Source organism: Phoca vitulina, unplaced genomic scaffold, assembly GCF_004348235.1.
Source record: "Phoca vitulina isolate PV1807 unplaced genomic scaffold, GSC_HSeal_1.0 scaffold10, whole genome shotgun sequence".
Taxonomy (NCBI): Eukaryota; Metazoa; Chordata; class Mammalia; order Carnivora; family Phocidae; genus Phoca; species Phoca vitulina.
The window spans coordinates 13,824,954-13,844,673 of record NW_022589713.1 but is presented as its reverse complement, the minus strand read 5'-3'; the positions used below and the strand labels follow the sequence as shown (position 1 = coordinate 13,844,673).

The following is a 19,720-nucleotide window of genomic DNA, read 5'->3' as shown; positions in this document are numbered from 1 at the left end:
ACAATCCTGAGTGAAAAGCACAGGAGAAAAGAAGAAAGGCAGTTATTACTATGGGATCTTTCAGCACCTCCACAGTATCAAGCAAAGAAAAACAATTCAGTAAGGATAAGTTGGATGAGCACTGTAAACCAATAGCTGATAATTGAGAAGAAACTGGAAAGGAGAAAAGGAGTAGGAAAGTCAAAATCAAACAATAAATGATGTTTACAAAAGAATAATAGATTTTAAATTAGTCCTAAGGCATATAGCTACTTTCACATTCTACCTTGGGATGAAGTGTGGCCTTACCTTGCCAAATAGATTTTTTAAGTTCAAAGAGATTTCTTGGCACTGAGCATTACTTCAGGATGTCAACAGAGTCAGGATGATCTCCTCATGGATGCCTGAAATTTACATATTCAAACAATTACATCTCAGATCCCACATGCCCACGCTCTCAATAACCTTTTGACCAGCTCCCCAGTCACTTTAATTCCTTATTTTATTAAATAATATATTAAAATTTACAAGACATTTAAAAAATTAAAGAGTTTTTAATTGTGATAAGTTTAGTATTTTTTGCTTTTATGATGGGAGTTTTGATGTTTTATCTCAAAAATCTTTGTCCACCCCAGTTCTATAATGATTTTCTCCTTGGTTTTCTTTTAGAAGTTTCATAATGTTTTAGTTTTTATGCTCAGATCTCTCATCCATTTCAAGTTAAGTATCTGTATTTTTTGAAAATTAAATCAATTCTGCATATCTGGGATAACTACTACTTGGTAATGATACATTATTTTTATGTATTACTAGATTAGATTTATAATATTTTGATAAGAATTTTTGCATCTACCTTCATAAGGGATATTGGTCTGTAATTTTATTTCCTTGTAATGTCTCTGTCTGGTTTTAGGGTATTAGGACAATGTTGATCTCCTAAAATGAGTTGGAAGTATTCCATTCCCACTATTTTCTCAAATCTACATAAGACTAGTGTCACTTTTCTTTCAATATTTTCTTAAATTTACCAGTCCTATCATGTAGGACTGATGTTTTTGTTTTTGTTTTGGAGGTGGGGAGTTTTTAAAAAATAAATTTCACGTTTAATGGAAGAGTTTTTCACATATATTTTTTTTCTGTGCCAATTTTGTTAATTTGATCTTTCAGATTTTCAATGATATCAAGTTTAAGTAGTCAATTTTTTTCAGAAAATAGGTCATTATTCTTTTAATGTATATAAGCTCCATAGAGTTTTATCCTTTTTCATTCCTATCTTTGACATTTTTTAATCTTCATTTTTTCTGATCAGTCTAGCAAGAAGTTTATCAATGTTATTGATCTTTTCAAAGAACTAGCTCTTTGTTCAATTGATTTTTTTCTATTTTTTATTTTAATTCATAATTCTATTGTTTCATTCCTTCTACTTATATTGGGTTTCATTTTTTTTCTTTCAGCTCTTTAAAATAGAAGCTTAGATCATTGATTTTTAAATTTTTTTTTTTTAAGTATTAGCACTTAAAGCTATAAACTCCCTTCTAAGAATCACTTTAGCTGCACTCTACAAGTTTTGATGTGTATTCTCATTATAATTCAAAAGTAATTTCATTTCATTTCAGTTCAGTTCAACATATTTTCTAAATTAACATGTTATTTATTCATTGAATCATGGGTTATTTAAAACCGGGTAGTTTAATTCTCAAGTATTTAGGTATTTATTTACAGATAAATTTTGTTATTTTTAAATTTCATTTCACTGTAGTCAGGGAATAATGCTATATGATACTGAGTATTTTACATTTATTGGAATTTTTTTGTGGCTCAATATATAATCAATCTTGATGAATATTTCCTATGCACTCAAAAGGAACATGTATTTTTTGTTGGATGTAGTTTTCTATATTTCAATTAGGTTAAGCAGGATGATATTGTTGTTCATATCTTCTATAAACAGTGATTTGCTGTCAACTTCTTTTATCAGTTACTGAACAGTGTTGAAAGCCTGAACCATAATTATAGATTAATGTAATCTTCCTTTCAGTTCTCTTAGTTTTGGTTTCATGCATTTTGAAACTCAGTTGTTAGGTGAATACACATTCAGGACTTTTATGCCCTTTTGATGAATTGATCCTTTAATTATTATGAGATGACATTCTTTACTTTCTTTCTTTCAGTCCTTTGAAGATGTTTTTCCATTGCCCCCCAGCTTATATTGTTTCTAATGAAAAGTCAATGTTAATTCTTATTTTATTAATTGCACTACAGGTAAAATGCCTTTTTTGTTTTTGACTCACTTAATTTTTTTGTCATTAATTTTCAATAATTTAAGTCTGTTGGTATGATTTTCTTGGTGTTTACTCTGCTAGGGACTCACTGGACTTCAAGCTGCTATGCATATATAACTTTCTTCAAATTTGAAAAATATTTGACTGTCATTTCATTAAAAAATTTTCTGCGCCTTCCCCAACATCATCTATACTTAGTTTAGATTACTTGATATTGTCGCACAGTCACAAGAATCAATGTGTTCATTTACTTTCAGCCCTTTTGCTCTTTGTCCTTTAGTTTGAACAGTTTGTTGTTGTTTGCTATATCTTCAGTTCATTTATCTTTTATTTTAGTGTACAGTTAGCTATTAAGCTCATTTATTATTTTTGGTTTTTGTTTTTATTTGGATACATTTTTTAGATCTAAATGTTACATTTTAGTTTTTTCATATCTTCCATTCCTCTCATTTTCATGTTTTCCTCTAAATCTTTCAAAATATTTATAATTACTATTTTAAAGAATGTGTCTGCTAATCTTATCATCTATTATATTTATGGGTTTATTTCTATTAATTAATTGCACTTCAATTTATTAGTCACTTTTCCCTGCATGTGTAGTAATTTTGGATCCAACACTGAATATGATTTTTATGTTGCTGACTCTGGATTTTTAATCTTTCTTTAAAGAATGCTGAGTTTCCCCATGGCATGGTTATTTCATCTATGCAAGTTTTTTAAAAAAGCTTTGTTCATGTGATGATAGAATTCTTAATATGGTCATAATCTAGCCCTGTTACTAAAGTAAGACCACTTGGGGATCTCTACTGAATGCCTTGATTGCTCAACAATGTTCTCCATTCTGGCTGCTCTAAACTCAAATATTTCCCAAGCCTGTTCATGCTCTCCCTTCCTGCTTTCCAGTCTGTAAACTGCCTCCATTTAGAGAAGTAGAATGATTGAATAACTCATTTCATTTGTTTCCCTTCTCTTTAACATCACCTTCTTGTACTGTCTGTTTTCCAAAGTCTGAAAACAGTTCTTTCCTACATTTTGTCCAATTTTTTTAGTTGTTTACGGTGGGAACACTAGTGTAATACTTACTACTTTTTTTTTGTCTTTTTATTATGAAATTATAGAAAAACACACAAAAGAAAATGTGGCTTAGTGAATTACTATAAAGTTAAATACCTGCTATGTTCTCAATGTTTGTGTTCCCCTCCTCCAAAATTCATATGTTGAAATCCTAACCCCCAAAGGTGATGGTATCCGTAGGTGGGACTCTGGATTAGTGCTCTTGTAAGAGGTTCCAGAGAGCTCCCTGGCCCCTTCTGCTTACTGATGATACAAGAAGTCTGTGACTGGGAAGAAGGCCCTCATACCAGCATGCCAATATTACAATCTTAGACTTCCAGGCTCCAGAACCGTGAAAAATAAATTTATGTTGTTTATAAGCTACCCAGTGTGTAGTATTTTGTTATTGCTGCCTGAATGGTCTAAGATAATACCCTTATAACCACCACCCTGGCCAAGAAAGAGAAATTGGTTAACCATCCTAGAAGCCTCTCTGTGTGCCCTTTCCCACTGACAGCCTCCTCCCACCCATATCCACTATCCCAACTTATATGATACTCATTTCCTTGTTGTTGTTATGGTTTTTAATCATCCAAGTGGACATCCCTAGACACTATAGTTTAGTTTTACCCATTTTTAACTTGAATTGTCTTTTAAGTCTCCTTTTATATACAGGTGTTCCTGCCATCCCTTCTTTTACTATTTATCTGTTGAAGAAGTGAGATGTTTGTCCTGTCTGGTTTCTAATAATCTGGATTTTTCTGATTACATACTCATGGTATAATTCAAAATGTTCTATTTTTTTTCTATTTCCTACAAACTGTCTTCAGGATCTAGAAGCTTGAAAAAACTATATTTTTTATCACTTTGGTAAGACTATAATCTCTCATCTGAAGGCATAGGTAATTTGTTTTCACTCAGTTTTGATGTTAGCAGCCATTTGTGCTCAATGTCTAAATTAATTAATTCATTGGTATTTATAAAATAGTGATATCCTAATGTGTTTATTTATTAGCTGGAAAAAGTTAATAAGACACTCCCTCATTTACTACTTATCAAGTGGTATGGTTCATTTAGGAAAGGTGAAATGAATGCTTGCTTCTTTTATTTATGTTTTAAGATAATTTGTGACTGTATTAGTTTTCTTTGCTGTAACAACCACAAACTTGGTGCCTTAAAACAACATCTATTTATTCTCTTAATAGTTTCAAAGGCCATAAGTCTGAAATGAGTCTTTTGGGGCTAAAATCAAGGTTTCAGCAGGGCCACACTCACTCCAAAGGCTCTAGTGGAGAATCTCTTTCTTTTCCAGAGATTAAAGCTGTATTTCTTGCATTCCTTTACTCATGGCCCTACCTCAATCTTCTTCCTCTGGACTGTTTCCACCACATGGTCTTCTCTGTCGGTAGTCAAATCTCTCTCTGCCTCCCTTATAATGATACTTGTCATTATATTTAAGAGTCCCCTGGACAATTGAGGACCTCCCCATCTCAAGATCTTTAACTTAATCACATCTGCAAAGACCCTTTTTCCACATATAGTAAAAATGGTAAGAACTGAATATCTTTAGAGACCTGTCACAGTGACCAATGAAGTCTTTAAAAAATACTGTTTAATGTTATTATGAAATCGCAAAATTAAACATATTAGTTTCATCCCATTGTGATTTTTATACATCTATTGACAATGAGGGCCTCAATTTGACTTCTGAATCCTTCTGACATGACCCTTGTAATCTTTGTTTCTCTCACATGCAGTATTTTAAGATGTTCTAATACATTTTCTGCTATAAACCTGGAATCAGTAATTTCTTGAAGCAGCCATGGTTTCCTTTAAAAAAAAAAATGTTATGTCCAAACAATAATCTGGAAACTAAGGCCACTATTTGCTACTGGTTGGTAATTTTTTTTTTCTAGGATTTTACAAATTCAGAACTACAGGGTTTTTGTATAACCTTTTAAATTTTACATCTGTACTTCGCTTCTTCCACACTGAGAATCCTGGTTCTCGAGGCCACACAAAATAATAGATTTAGAATATATCATAATTACTCATTTGCTTTATCCCATTTATGCCTTGCCACATTTAAGTATTTTAAATGTGTTACTCTATTTTTTTGGCATAGAGCATTTATGTTAAAAAAAAAAATCTCATGGTAATATCATTTTGATGCCCTTACTGAATATGTGCTCTTTCCCCTAGATTCCCAAAGGAATTTTTTTTTCTGTTTAAGTCCATTTTATTATAAAAAGTCTTGGTCTTGGTTGTTCTGGGTTGATATTATCAGGTAACAGTGTGCTCTTTTAATGCATATTTTATAGTAATACTTTCAGCAAGTTTTTAATATTTGTTCTATTACCTAGATTTCCCTTTTTTTATGAACTACCATTTCCATATGTCAAATCTTTTTATATCTTCAGTATTTGTCATTTTCTCTCAAATCCCTTTTATCTCTTCATTTTGTTGTTTTTAAGTCTCTTCCTTTAAATATGCTAACCCTCTTCCAGTTTTAGCTACTGTTCTCAAAATGAATTGCCATGATTTCCAGTGAATACTTTATAGTTTACATGGGGCTCTTCTGTCCTCAGGTCCATCAAATACCCCATTACTTCTCCCTGCTTTTCCCTACATAGACACCCAGAAGATACAGGTCTCATGTATACTGATGGCTTCTCTCCACCTGCTTGTATTTTGAAGCTTGTGAGGATACACTGTTATCTTATTTGTTTGTAAATATTGTTTGTTGCTGGCTTTATAATATGATGTTATAATTGTAATGTCTGTTTTTATGTGGGAATTCAAAAAATTTCAAACCTATGGTATCATCTCCATGACCATCTTCTCAAAATCTGAGCTATTTAAATGAGATAATTTAATATAAAAAATTAGATACTAAAGAACCAAAAGGCATGACAAGAACCCTTGAATATCACAGAGCTAGGAACTGCAGGAAGCAATGACAATATCTAGAGCTGAGATGCCAAAGAAGGGTGTACCAAGCAGTACACCTGGTTGATGCTGGCATTTCTGAGTTCAGATGAGTGGACTCCTGGGATTGGGGTCCAACCCCAAGAGAAGCTGGTAGACCATTAATGTTGGTTTAGCTGAAGGAGCACAATAACATGGTGTTCAGAAAACCACAAACTAGAGTCAACTGCTGCTACTATAAGGAAATGTCACTGCAGAGTAAAGCTTTTTTAGGGTGATGCTAATAGGAACAAGATACAAATGGTAAGAAAAAGAACAGTTTCTTTCATCTTCCATCTTGTGATAACCCTTTATTGCCCTCTATTGATAGAGCTCAACAGGGAGCAAACTGACAAATCAGAAATGCAATTTTCAGAGTTCTAATTCTAGCATTACAAAGCGAAATATAGAACAGTAAATTTGAAGCTGAGCAATAATACCTTAAAAACTGGCTTATAACTGTTATATGCTCTTTGTAAACTGTGCCTTTTGTCATTGCATAGTCTTTATCTTATTTAGAACTTTTAATCTTAATTCATTTTATCTGATATTGTTGTCTTTCCTCCATTTTTTGTATGCAATTACTTATCTCTTATGCCATTTTTAAAGTTTCACCATTTCTTCACTACTTTGTTTAAACACTTTTTCTTAAGGAGTATATTTATAGGTTTTGTTATTTTCAACCCAATCCGAGAAGCTGTTTTATACATTGGGGAAATTAATCATTCATGTTTTATTCCTTTCACCCTACTTCGTTCGCATTTTTAAAAATATTTCCTTATTTTAAGTATTTCCCTTATTTAGTTTTCCTGTTTGATCATTACTATTACTTATCTTTTCCTCTTTTTAATTATGAAATTCTATTGCACTTTTTCATGCAACTGGTGATTATATTTTCATACATTCAAAATGAAATCCATACGGGAAAGTAAGGGTTATATGCAAATAAGATACCAACTATTTCTGTTTGCTGGGTGCTCTGTTCCTTCTCTGGATGAGCCCTTTAGAACACTTTTACTTCTCCTCTCCCCACCCACAAACTCCTAGGATTTGTTGATGTATTTTAATTGCCTTTAGAGTCTATTATCAGGATTCCTATGCAGTATGCCACTTTTGTTTCAAGAAGCACCAGTTAGTATTTATATTACAAATACTCAGTCACTCTGCATCTGTTTAGATATCTCCTTAGGTAACAGATGTGTCAGAGCTCATCATTCTTTCATTTACTCTATCTTCCCATGTCTTGAGGTATTTTTTTTTTTTTTTTTTTGCTGTTTGATTACAGACCTTTCCTGTACTATTTCCTCAGTAAACTTTCTAACTTCTAATATTGTAAGTTAAGAGTTGGTTCCTGTCTGATTCTTTTTCTTTCATAATTATTCTTCCTCCATTAGTGAATTTTACTTTTTTTTCTTTATCCTCTGGATTCAGAAATTTAACCAGATTATTTCTAACATGTCCATAATAAGACAGTATTAAATCAGTATGTGGAAAAAGCTGAAATCTCAACAAAATCATAGGTCCTTGAGATATTAATAATAGTTTCCATGACATCTTTTCATTGTATGATACTGGCATCTCTTTCAGGTAACTGCTGATTTGTGACTGCTGGTATTTCCTTTCTCATTAATGGTCACTGAGGTCCTGTCTTCCTTGTTGACTATAATGTAAATCTTGGAATTGGAATGTGATTGCACTATTGTGTAGAAGCAAACCATGATAATTTTAATGTATTAAGAAATAGGGTATGATTGCTCTGCAATAACTGATGGGAATTCCCCTCCTTTTCTGCCATGTCATTCTTAGTAAAGAACAAAGTTTTTATTTTAGTTTTGAGCCTATGGCCTTATTTTCCACAACAGTGTTTTTCTTCATCAATCCTGCCTGAGCTCTTTTATTCTGTAGACAAATATCTTTCTCCAATTCAAGACATTTTTTTTCTACAAAATATTTAATTATTGATGTTATCCCATCTTTATTCCTTTTGGAACTCCTGTGTTATTCACTATTGAGTCTTCTGTATGTCCTTCAGTTCTCTGATCTTTTCTTTTATACTTTCCATCTGTTCCAGTTTTTGTTCTGTGCTTTCAGATAGTCCTCCACTTGATTTTGATACTGCTGATGTATAATTCATGTGTTGTTTTTAAGTATGAAAATTATGATTCAAATCTTCAGGTTGGGATAGCGTCAGACAGAGATACTAGTTAATGCACTCCTAAATTTCCAGGCTAAAACCTCTGGTCTGAAATAAGCATGTAAAATCAGAGAAAAATAAGTTGTTGTGTTAATTTGCTAGAGCTGCCATAACAAAATACCACAAACTGGTGGCTTAAACAGCAGAAATTTATTTTCTTAAAGTTCTGGAGGCTGAAAGTCTAAGATTAATGTGCCAGCAGTGTTGATTTCCTCTTGAGGCCTTTTCCTTGGCTTGTAGATGGCTGCACATTTGCTCTCTCTTCACACGGTCGTTTCTCCGTGTGTACACACCTCTGGTGTCTGCTTATACATCCAAATTTCCTCTTTTTATGAGGACACCAGTCAGACTGGATTAGGATCCACCCTAATGGTCTCATTTTAGCTTAATCATGTCTCTAAAGAACTTATCTCCAAATAGGGTTACAGTCTGAAGTGCAGGGGTAAGGATTTCAACATATGAATGGGGGGTGGGGAGAATCACAATTCAGACCATAACAACTGTCATTGTAAAAAGAAGTATCTGTTGAGAGTTTTTTATTTCCCATCAACTAATTCTTATACAAACTAGGTGTCTAACAATTCAATTCAGTTCAATTCTGGCAGCAACTCTTAAGAGTTAGCATGAGGCTCCTCAAGTTTCAGAGCTTAGTCCTTCAAGACTGTGCCCACTTCAGAAGCTAGGGAAATAGAGTGCGAAGGGTACCTACATTTCTGCTCAGCACACTAAATTATTCATGAATTCCTCTGCCTCTCTAGGTTTAGTAACTCAACTAGAACAACTCGCAGAACTCAGGAAAGCGTTTTACTCGTGATTACTGGTTTAATATAAAGACATAACTCAGGAACAATCAAATGGAAGAGATGCATAGGGCAAAATATAGGGGTGGCTTATGGTGTGTAGCTTCCACCCCTCCCCGAGTGCACTACCCACTCAGCACCTTAAATGAGTTCAATTGGTAACGCCGAACCCCATCATTTAGGGTTTTTTATGGAGTTATTATTACACAGACATGGCTGATTAAATTATCCCTTCATTGGTGATTAATGCAATCTCCAGTCCCTCTCCCCTTTCTGGAATTTAGGCGTGAGACTGAAAGTTCCCAGCTTTTAATCATGGTTTGGTCTTTCCGGTAACCAGCCCCCATCTTGAAGCTACTAGAGGCCTGCCTTATCACTAAGGGAACTCCAAACGTCTTAGGAACTTTGTGTCAGGAACCAGGGACAATGATAAAATATTTTAACATACCATATTTGTGCAAAAAGGTGGCACACTGCTTTTGAAACCTTGATGAGTACAGACCATAAAAAATCATTTAGAAGTTATGTCTGCCTCTTAAGAACTTAATTACCTTTGTCTCTTTAAGAATTGTCCATAAGGCAAATGCAAATCACGTATCTACTTATTCCTGGAAAAACTTCAGATCTTGAATGTAAGCACCTTAGACAGAGAAGCTAAGCATTTTTTTTTTGTAAATTGAAATGTATCTAGGTATCAGGTTTCTGCACTTTTTTGCTTCCTTGAAAAAGTATCTTTTTCTCTTTGGATTTGCATTGCCATGTATATTATTGTTGTCCTTTTTCCTTGAACAGTTGTTGTTGGAACTTTTCTTGTGCACCTTCCAGTCATTATATGCCTTTTGTATTGCTTAAGAATAACAAACTGATTCCTAATTTCGAATTTTGTATTTTATATAAGCGCAATAATACAGAATGTACTACCTTGTCTGGTTTTTCTTCAACGTTTTGTGAAATTCATCCATATTGTTTTGCATAGTTGTAGATTCTTAATTCTTATTGCTATATCATATTCCACTATGTGAATATACCACAATTTATCTATTCTTTGTTAATGAACATTTGAATATTCTTCAGTTTTTTGCTATTAGAGTGTTGCAATGAATATTCTAGTGTACGTCTGTTGGTGAATGAATGCATGAGTTTTCCCTTGGGTATACATTTAGAAATAAAACTGCTAGGTCATAGGGTATGCATATGTTCACCTTTAGTAGATACTGCCAAACAGTTTTCCAAAGTACCAACTGACATTCCCACCAGCATTGTATAAGAGGTATGATTGCTCCACATTTTTGCCAAGTCTAGTATTGTCTATCTTTTTCATTTTATTCATTTTGGCTAGGTACATAGTGGTGTCATATTATGACTTTAATTTGTTAGGCTGGTAACTAATAAAGGTGAGGTTTATCTTTTTTAAAGTGGTTTCTTAAGTCTTTTGCTTGTCCCCCTACCCCCCCCCACCATCACTGGGTTTTTTTCTTATTGATTTCTACAAGTTCTTTACAAAATCTAGATACGTCTTTGTCAAATATATGTATTGGAGATACTTTCTCCTACTCTGAGTTAATCATTCTCTGAATGAATAAAAGTTCTTAATATAGACCGATTTATCATTTTATCTTTATGTCTAGAGTTTTTGGTACTTCCTGTTTAAGAACTCTTTACCTATTTGTAGCAAAAGATTAATCTTGTCCAAAGAAAGATATGGCCCTTATCCCTGGCTCCTGGGAGGTAACCCGTAAGCCCCTGGAATGTCTTGCCTCAAAAATGTCTTTGTTCACCTGGGGCCTTAAACCATGCTAGATAGGCTATACTAACAATAGGATCTATGGTGGCCCATGTGGTATCACATTGACTTTTGGAAGAGCTTGGAGACCAAGATTAGCAATGTGGGACGAGAGCCATGACTATGTGACTGAACCCCAATAAAAACCCTGGACACCAAGGCTTGGTTGAGCTTCCCTGGTTGACAACACTCTGGGTGCATTGCCACACATCCCTGTTGGGAGAAACAAGCATTGTTCACATAATGCCACTGGGAGAGAACAACTGGAAGCTCTCTGTGCCTGGTCTCTCCTGCACCCTGCCCTTGCACATTTTCCTGTTGCTGATTTTAATCTGTATTCTTTCACTATAGTAAACTGTAACCATGAGTATACCAGCTTTGCTGAGTTCCGTTTTTCAAGTCAATTATTGAACCTTGGGGTGGTCTTAGGGATTTCCTGAATCACAGCCTAACAAAGATCATGCAGATATTCACCTGTTACCTTTGAAAACTTTAGTATTTTATCATTCACATTCAGTTTTTAATTCCTTTAGAACTGATTTTGGTATTTGGCATGTGAAAACACAGGTCAAGATTGTCCTATATCAGCTGACCACCTGTGCGTGTGTTTTTATTGTTTGTATTTACTCAGCCCTCCAGCTTTTTCTTCACCAAGAATAACTTGGTTATTCCTGGCTCTTTGTATCTGTATGAGTTTTCAGCTTGTCAATTTAATTTAAAAAACTGTTGGAATTTTGACAGGGGTGAATTATAAATTAACATCTTTACATCTGACATCTTTACAATATTAAATCTACTAGCCCTTGAACATGATATATCACTATCTCCATTTATTTAGATCTTTTTTGTCTCTCAATAATGATTTGTAATTTTCAGTATAGAGTTGTTGTCCATCTTATTTTCTTTAGATTTTTCCTAAAACTTATTTTTTAAATGGTGTGTGTAAAAAAATCCAAAGAATCTACAAACTATCAGAATTAATAAGAAATGTAGCATTGTTGCCAATATAAAGGCAATAAACAAAAATACTTTATGTCTATATACAAGCAACAAATATAAAAAAGACAGACTAATCTTTTATTAGAAAAATATTTCTCTTCAAATATGGCTTTTAAAAAGATCTGTGGAATTTGAAAGTAATTCTTAAAATAAAATTTTTAAAATATTTTCCCTGAAATTTCCTTCACAGTTATTTCCAGTTTTAAGAGAAAAACAATGTAAGAAGTGTAATTCACTGGTAGTCATTTTGGTAGAAACATATATTCCAAAAAGTGAATAAACAGGCATGTTATAATTTAATGATTTTTATATGAAAGTTTTTACTATTTACTATTGGTCATCTCTTTGGTATTTGAGACCTTAACACTGAACTTTCTTTTCTTTCTTTCCTGATATTGGAGATTACATAACTGTTTTTTTCAATTGTCTTTCATCACATACAGTTCAAAATTAAGTACTTGTGTCTTAAAGACTTGGGAATTAAAACCTAATAAAAAAATAAAACCTACCCTTATATAGAGTTTAAAGCCTGTTTTTAAACAAGTTCTAGAACTTCAATTACTATATTTACTCCTGAGTCTGCAAACTCATAAATGCAATTCAATGCTATTTTACCTTAGAATGATATAACATCTATAAAAATACAAATTATTATGAAATTGCAGTTTAATCTACTAAGTTGCTATTTTCAATTTGTCAACAAGTTCTAATAATGGTCTTGTTATCTTTAGATTAGCTCAGCACACAATATTTTTTATTTACCTATAAATACTCAAGTTCTACTTTCTAAGTATCAGGCAAATCTTCAAGGAAACTTATAATAAAGACATGTATTAGTTCTGTGATTTCAATTCTTAATTCCTGGCTTCTTAAAAAAAATAACTAAAGCTTTACTATTTCCTCAGGGGGGGAAAAAAAAAGGAAAAGGCCCATATAGCAGTCTACTTTCTACAGTGGTAGATGGTAGCACAAGGATAGAAAGTAGTAGATGGTCTGTCAAACTGACAGACCAGTGAATCAGTAATATTTCGAAGATGGTAAATCTGTTGTGAACTTATAGTTCAATGGACCACACTGGATGACAGGACAACTCTACAATTAGTTCCTGTGATAGTGTGATTTATAATAAATATATATTTTGTCTTCATCCATGGTTCTTGGCTCACAGGTCCCCAAAACCTTGGAATTTCTGAGCATAAGAACAATGAAAGCATCTTTTGTTATAATATTTCGTCTTTTGTCCTCAGTTCCTGAAAGCACTTCAAAGCGATAAAGGTAAAATGACTGTCTTGCTATTCATAACAAGCCTCTTTCTACCACAACTGGGTTTATGTTAATGGATGACTTTTGAAAAGCACAGAAGGATGGAGGCTGGTTGCCAAGGGAACCAACCAGGAATAGAGGGTTGGAACTTTTAGTCCCATCCCTTGATGAAAAGAGAGAAGAGGGAAGGGAGAGGGGAGAAGGGCTGGAGGCTGAATCAGTCACCAAGGGCCAGTGATTGAATCAATCATACCTATGTAATAAAGCTTCTATAAAACCCCAAAAAGATGTTCAGAGAATTTCCAGGTTGGTGAACACATGGTCAAGGGAGAGTAGCACATTTGGGGAGGGCATGGAAGCTCTAGCCCTTTTCCCATACTTTGCTCAATGCATCTCTTCCATCTGACTGTTCCTGAGTTATATCTTTTTATAATAAATCAGTAATCTAGTGAATAAAATGTTTCTCTGAGTTCTGTGAACCATTCTAACAAATTAATCAAACCTGAAAAGGGAGTATGTAAAAGAAGCAGAGATGATAACCTGGCATCTGGTTCAGATGCTACTGGCATCTGAAGTGGGAGCAGAGACAGTCTTGTAGGACTGAACCCTTAACCTGTAACCCAAAGAGGGGGTCATGGGAACTTCTGATTCATAGCTGGTCATTCCGAAGTACAGGTAACCACTTGTAAAATAGAGGGCAGTCTTCAGGGACTAAGCCCTTAACCTCTGGAATCTGATTCTATCTCCAGGTAGATAATGTCAGAATTGAGTTAAATTTTGTCGGATACCCAGCTGGTGTTGGGAGAATTGCATGTTGATGTGGGGAACCACCCCTCCACCCACACATATACACACACATATCCTACATGTTAGAACTGGTGGCCAGAATCTTTAGTTCCCCAAAATGGGAATTCTTAATTATTTACCCACAGGGTTTATAAGCCCTTTTGTAAGGAAAAAAACAAAAAAACCCCATCTGAACCATATAATTTTGAACACTAAATACATATTATGTTTGATACCCAAGTACAAAACATAAATGGCCTTCTTCAGCTGTGGCTCATCTTTACAAATGGCAGAGCCATAAGGCTGAAGACTATGGCCGTTTACATGTGGTTTCCATAAAGGGATCTTGGTAAAGATACCTTAGTTAGAAGTCCGAGCTTTAGGTACTCAAGAGGATACTTTTGCTCTGTAAAGGGCAGCTGAGGTTCTCCAAGCTTTCTGGCATGCTTGCTTAGCCAGAGCAGTGGGCTGCAGCTGTCATCATCCACCAGAGGTGGCAGGAACATCATCTGCACAAGCCATTAGATTCGGAGAGGCAAGAGGCATAGGATGCAAGGCTTAAGAAGAAAACGGGCTGTCAAAGGAGAAAGAAGCAAAATTATCATAGTGCACACAACTTCCTCTCCTGAGAGCTATCAATGCAAATATAATGCTGGTAACTACAGGAATTTCTAACTTGTTTATGCTCCTTCAATATTTGCTTATACTTCAACATTTATCACAGACATGTAATAGAGCTGTTATGTATGTATCTGTCTCATCCACTGGACTCTGAGAACCCTCAGAATCTTGAACTTGGGTAAAACTGAGTAAGGGGTACTTTCAGTATGTTTGTCAACCCATAAAATAGGTAATAATAATGTTAATTTACACAGGTCACACATTTTGGGTTGACTTTTCAAAAGATCTTAACAACTGGGTACGAAAGTAACCTGTCGTTGAAATGGTGTTAATTTTTCTATTTTTGCATGTATTATTTTCTTTGCTGAAACAAACAAAAAAAACCCGTAAGTATTAAAAATTTACTAAGACAAAAACGTGCCTCTGGGTCAGCCTAGCTGATAACACAGCATGTTAATTTGAATTAATATAAATCATGAATTACAGGTTGCAGTTGCATTTGAGCTAAGTTGCATTGTTCTGCACAAGTCATAAAACTATATAATTCCATTATCACAACAAAATCATAATTTGGGTGTTTATGAGTTTTATACATCCAATGAAGCCAAATGTTTGCTATTGAACCTGTCCTAAAAAATATCTGTGTAGAGTTATTGATTTAAAATACAATAAAATGTGTTTAAAATAAATAAATAAAAATAAAACACTGAACAGCTTTCAACTACAAAAGCTGTCCTCAAGGTAATCTAGTATACACAAATCAGATTATTAACATTACTTAGTAAAGAGTTACAATTAACATTGTCAAGTGTTTGAATTTTAGGCAATGGAGTTAGAAACAAAGGAAAAGACTCCATCATTTTGTGGGATGTCTTAATTGGACTGAGAGTAATATATAAGATTATTTATATTTTGATGGATAACTATAGGTTTCAATAACTACCTTAAACTTAGAAACACAAACATGGCACTAAAGAAAATGGACAAGGGGAAGTGTATTTCTAGCTGCCTCATTCTTTTCTTCTCAGTATCCCCCATCTCAGCAAAGAGTGAATCTTCTAGTAGTTTAGGATAAAAACCACACAGTGATAGCTGATGCTTCTCCTTCTCTCACATCCAAACCTTGAGTAAATTATGTTAGGTCTGTCTTCAGAATATATCCAGAGTGTTCCCACCAGCTTCCTCGCTATCAACCATTATTTCTAGCTTGGATTATTACAATAATATTTAGTCGTCAATTGTTCCTTCAACTGTTTATTCATCCACCCATCCAATAACTACTAATAAACAACCACTTAAATCAAATAATGTTGAGGTACTTCAGTACACAGAGAATTGCCCTTTTGGCCTTTACAAAGGAAATAAACACCTCTTATCTATCCTGAATCTCACTATGGTGCATTGTTCCGGGACATAACTGCCCAGGGCACCTAAAAGTCAATATTGAGAAAATTAATAACTAGGTAAGGTATCATTTTCAAAGTTGGGATCCTAATGCTTTAATTCTAAATCAAACTAAACTGAAGAACCTAATTGATATGTCATTGAGAATACTCTGAGAGGCCACCAGCATTATGATATGCCATGATTTTTGGCATATAACTCAACAGGAATGAAAGGAATTGAACAACACTGCTATATTAACATTCTTTTTATTCCTCTCAACTTAAAAGAACAAGATGTTTTGGCCTTTACATCTCTGAAAATGAAAAGAAAAAGAACTGATGTTGAGCTCTGTCAGATACTAGCAATAAATAATACTTATCCATGAAAACTTAAGCTAAATGATAAAAAGCCCAATCTCACCAAGAAATACATTTCAATAAAGTATTACTTTTCATAATTATTCAAAATTATAATATTTATAGGTTGACCAACTGCATACTAATAATAGTTGTAATGATAAAAAAAAAAACTTACCTGGATTGACTTAACATTTAGAACATTATGACCACAAGATATGCAGTCAATACTAATACACACATATCTTTTTTTGCTGCAGCAAAGAATGATAAGCAGTAAGACTTTTATGCCTAAAACCATACTACGTAAGAGTAGAATCTGTAGGTCTGGGTTTCTCAGTAGCATACCACTATTGACATTTTGGGCTGATTAATTTTTGTTGTTGAGGGTTGCTTTGTGCAATGTAGGATGTTCTGCAATATCCCTGGCCTCCTCCCACTAGAAACCCAGTAGCCCCTACTCCTAGCTAGGGCACCAAAAATGTGTCCAGATATGGTCAAATGTCCCCCAAGAGGGAGGCAATAGTCCCTGAAAACCACTACTTTAAAGGATAGAACAGCAATACAATGTAATACTTAGACATTCAAAGTGTTAGTTCACTTTTGAAAAATAGATGATGGGTATCAAAATACTATATTTAATTCCGTGGTACAGTTAAAAGAGTGTTATTGTAAAATAACATTTTATGATGCACTGGAAATTACATTATTTGCCATTATTTAAACTTATGGGGAAGAGCTTTGGATTTGAGTTTATAATCCATTAGCCAAAAGCATCCTGTAATTTATAGGACAGGTGGGTAATGTACTTTAACATTCACTTTACTGATCTTTCTCCAAACCCTAATATATAGTACTTAGAACACTGTTTCTCTTAAAGCTGTAAGCCTTTTTAAAAATATATTTGAAAATGTATTACATTCTTGGACACTATCTTTCTTGATAAAAGCCTGGAAAACGTAACTGAAAGTATCAGGGCTTTTAAACAAATGCAAAATATTTAGGGACAAAGTAAATATTTTTCAAAAATCAACTTGTATAGACTAGTAACCTTTTCTACATCCTTTCTTCAGATGATGCCTTAGAAATCCAAGGATTTGGAGACAATCATTTTAGAACTCCAAAGATCTTTTCCATACATAGAAGCCATACCTCTTAAATCCTGTTACTAGTCACCTAAATAGTCTCTAACTATGCTCCAATTCTCTCAGCTTCATCAGTTTACCGTCAAGAATGCTAATGGAATCATTCATTCTAGCTATAAATATAAAAATGTATGTAGTGCTGTTATTGTTTTAAAGCATTTCCACATAAATTATCTAGTATTAATCAAACACATCTACAGGACAGGTAAGAAGATATTAGGGATAGGCAATTTGCAGTTTAGTAATGACTTGCCGAGTTTACAATTCAGCAGTAGCAGCAGCAGCAGCAGAGTTGACATCTCCAGACTAATCACACCAAACGCTTTTCTTAGAAAATCCTCATTTGATATTTTGCTCATAACTTCACATTGTATGGAGTTTTGGGATGCTTGAAGGCAAGTTAAATAAAATTACTGCAAAGGTGGCAGAAAGTCCTTAGCAGCAGCCAAATTTCTTAATCACTTTATATAAGACTCTGAAGACTAAATCTTCCAATTTGTCTGTATTCAATGTATCACTTAAAAATCACCTCTATGTTGAATATACTTATTAATTGTCGAAAGGTTTTTTTAAAGTTTGAATTCTTATATCAAGAAGGACAAAATATTAACTCAACAGTACTTCTCAAGAGGATGGCTGTGCTTTTTACAATCAAGTAACTGTTGAGAACAATATAGAGAATTGATGTCTCTCATTAAGCCCCTGTAGAGTTGATCTATTCATGCCAGTTACTAGTGTCTTCTAAAAATCATTGTTCAATCCCTAAAGTTAACTCAGTTAGGACTCCGATTTTTAATACCATATCAGGAACCACCTTCTTCTCAGAACAAGTAGTCCTCATTTTAACTATTCGAGCGCTAAGACTAAAAAGGATTGTATGTTCTCAGCTACTGCTAGAGTCCGGATCACCTAAAACTTATGCCAAAACAAGGCGCTATAGTTCAGCATTTCCGAGTTATTTTTGCAGTCGTGGCGTGAATCTGAGCCAACGTGCCTATGCGGAGCGCCAGACAGCCCCGGGTCCCCATGGCTACCGCCACAGCAACGCCTCGTGGCCCGCGGGGCAGGCCCCAGTTCCGGGGCCGCCGCGAGGCGGAGTTGGGGGTGGGTGGGCCTGGAAACACCATCCCGCTCCTCACGGACCGCGCCGGGAAATTCACTTCTCCGAGCAGAAGCAAACGGCTTCAGGGCCGTGCTGTGAAAACAGGCGGGGAGCAAGGCAAACCCGCCACTTGCTCATCCCCGCTTCTTCGCAGCGGCTAGGGCAGAACTCCCAGCTACACCAGGCCGCGTCGGTTCTCTCATGACACTTTCCATTTAACTTCGTTTTTTCCGTACCCGCTCAGGAAATTTAAGATGCCTCCACAGATAATAACAGACGCCAAAGATGCGGTCCCCAGACCGTCCGCCAACAACTCACGCCTTTCCCACGTTTTCACCGCAGGCCCGCCCCTGGCCTAGAGGCGCGCGGGCGCTGGGAGACGCGAACTCCCGCCAGGCGAGCCCCGCCTCGCCCCACCCCCAGGCGCGCGCCCCACCCGGTTGAGGAGCGAGGAGAACGTTGCCCCGCCCCCCTCCTGCCCAGGCGAGAGCAGTCCGGGATGAAAGAGTGGCAATTCCGCAATTCATTTATTTTTTCCCCCCTTACAGGACCGTTTCCATGATAGCAAAAGAGAGGCCCCAGTGAAACTCAACAATCATAAAAGATTAATTGTTAACCAAAAGTCATTTCATTACAAGATCTCGCCAGCTTATGCCTCCCCTAAGAGCTGGAGCTCCGCCCCCGCGGAGCCGGCCCCGAAATCCACCCCCGCGGGCTCGCGCTTACGCTTTCCGGGCGGCGCGCGACGCGCTCGCTCCGCCCCGCGAGCCCCGCCCCCTGGCCCCCTCTCCCCCCTCTCTGGAGAGCCAGCGTGTACGAATCGGGGCGTGAGGCGTCAGGGACGCGCGGGCACCTCATCCTTCCCACCTTCCTACACTGTTGCTACTTTTCGGTGTGAGACATTCCAGCTTCTCTTCCCCTTCCGTGAGTCCCTCTTTCTCTCTCCTCAGAGACCCCGCTCGCCCCACGGGCGGCCGCCGCAGCTCTCGCGCCCCCAGCGAGCA

At 35.7% G+C, this 19,720-nt stretch overlaps 1 protein-coding gene across 3 annotated transcripts in view; it reads right to left on the bottom strand.

Moving 5' to 3' along the window:
- Window positions 1-19,707, bottom strand: part of SLC9A9 (solute carrier family 9 member A9) — a 678,420-nt gene extending 658,713 nt beyond the window's left edge. The window contains exons 1-3 of one of the 3 annotated variants that reach the window (XM_032408521.1): window positions 19,584-19,707; window positions 14,466-14,680; window positions 289-383 (exon numbers count right to left, since the gene is read on the bottom strand). The gene's annotated coding sequence lies outside the window, so the exon portion shown is untranslated. Of the gene's footprint in view, window positions 1-288; window positions 384-14,465; window positions 19,314-19,583 lie in introns of those variants that run through there. The other 2 variants (XM_032408520.1, XM_032408519.1) reach the window with 2 other exon arrangements.
- Between the last annotated feature and the right edge of the window lie 13 nt (window positions 19,708-19,720).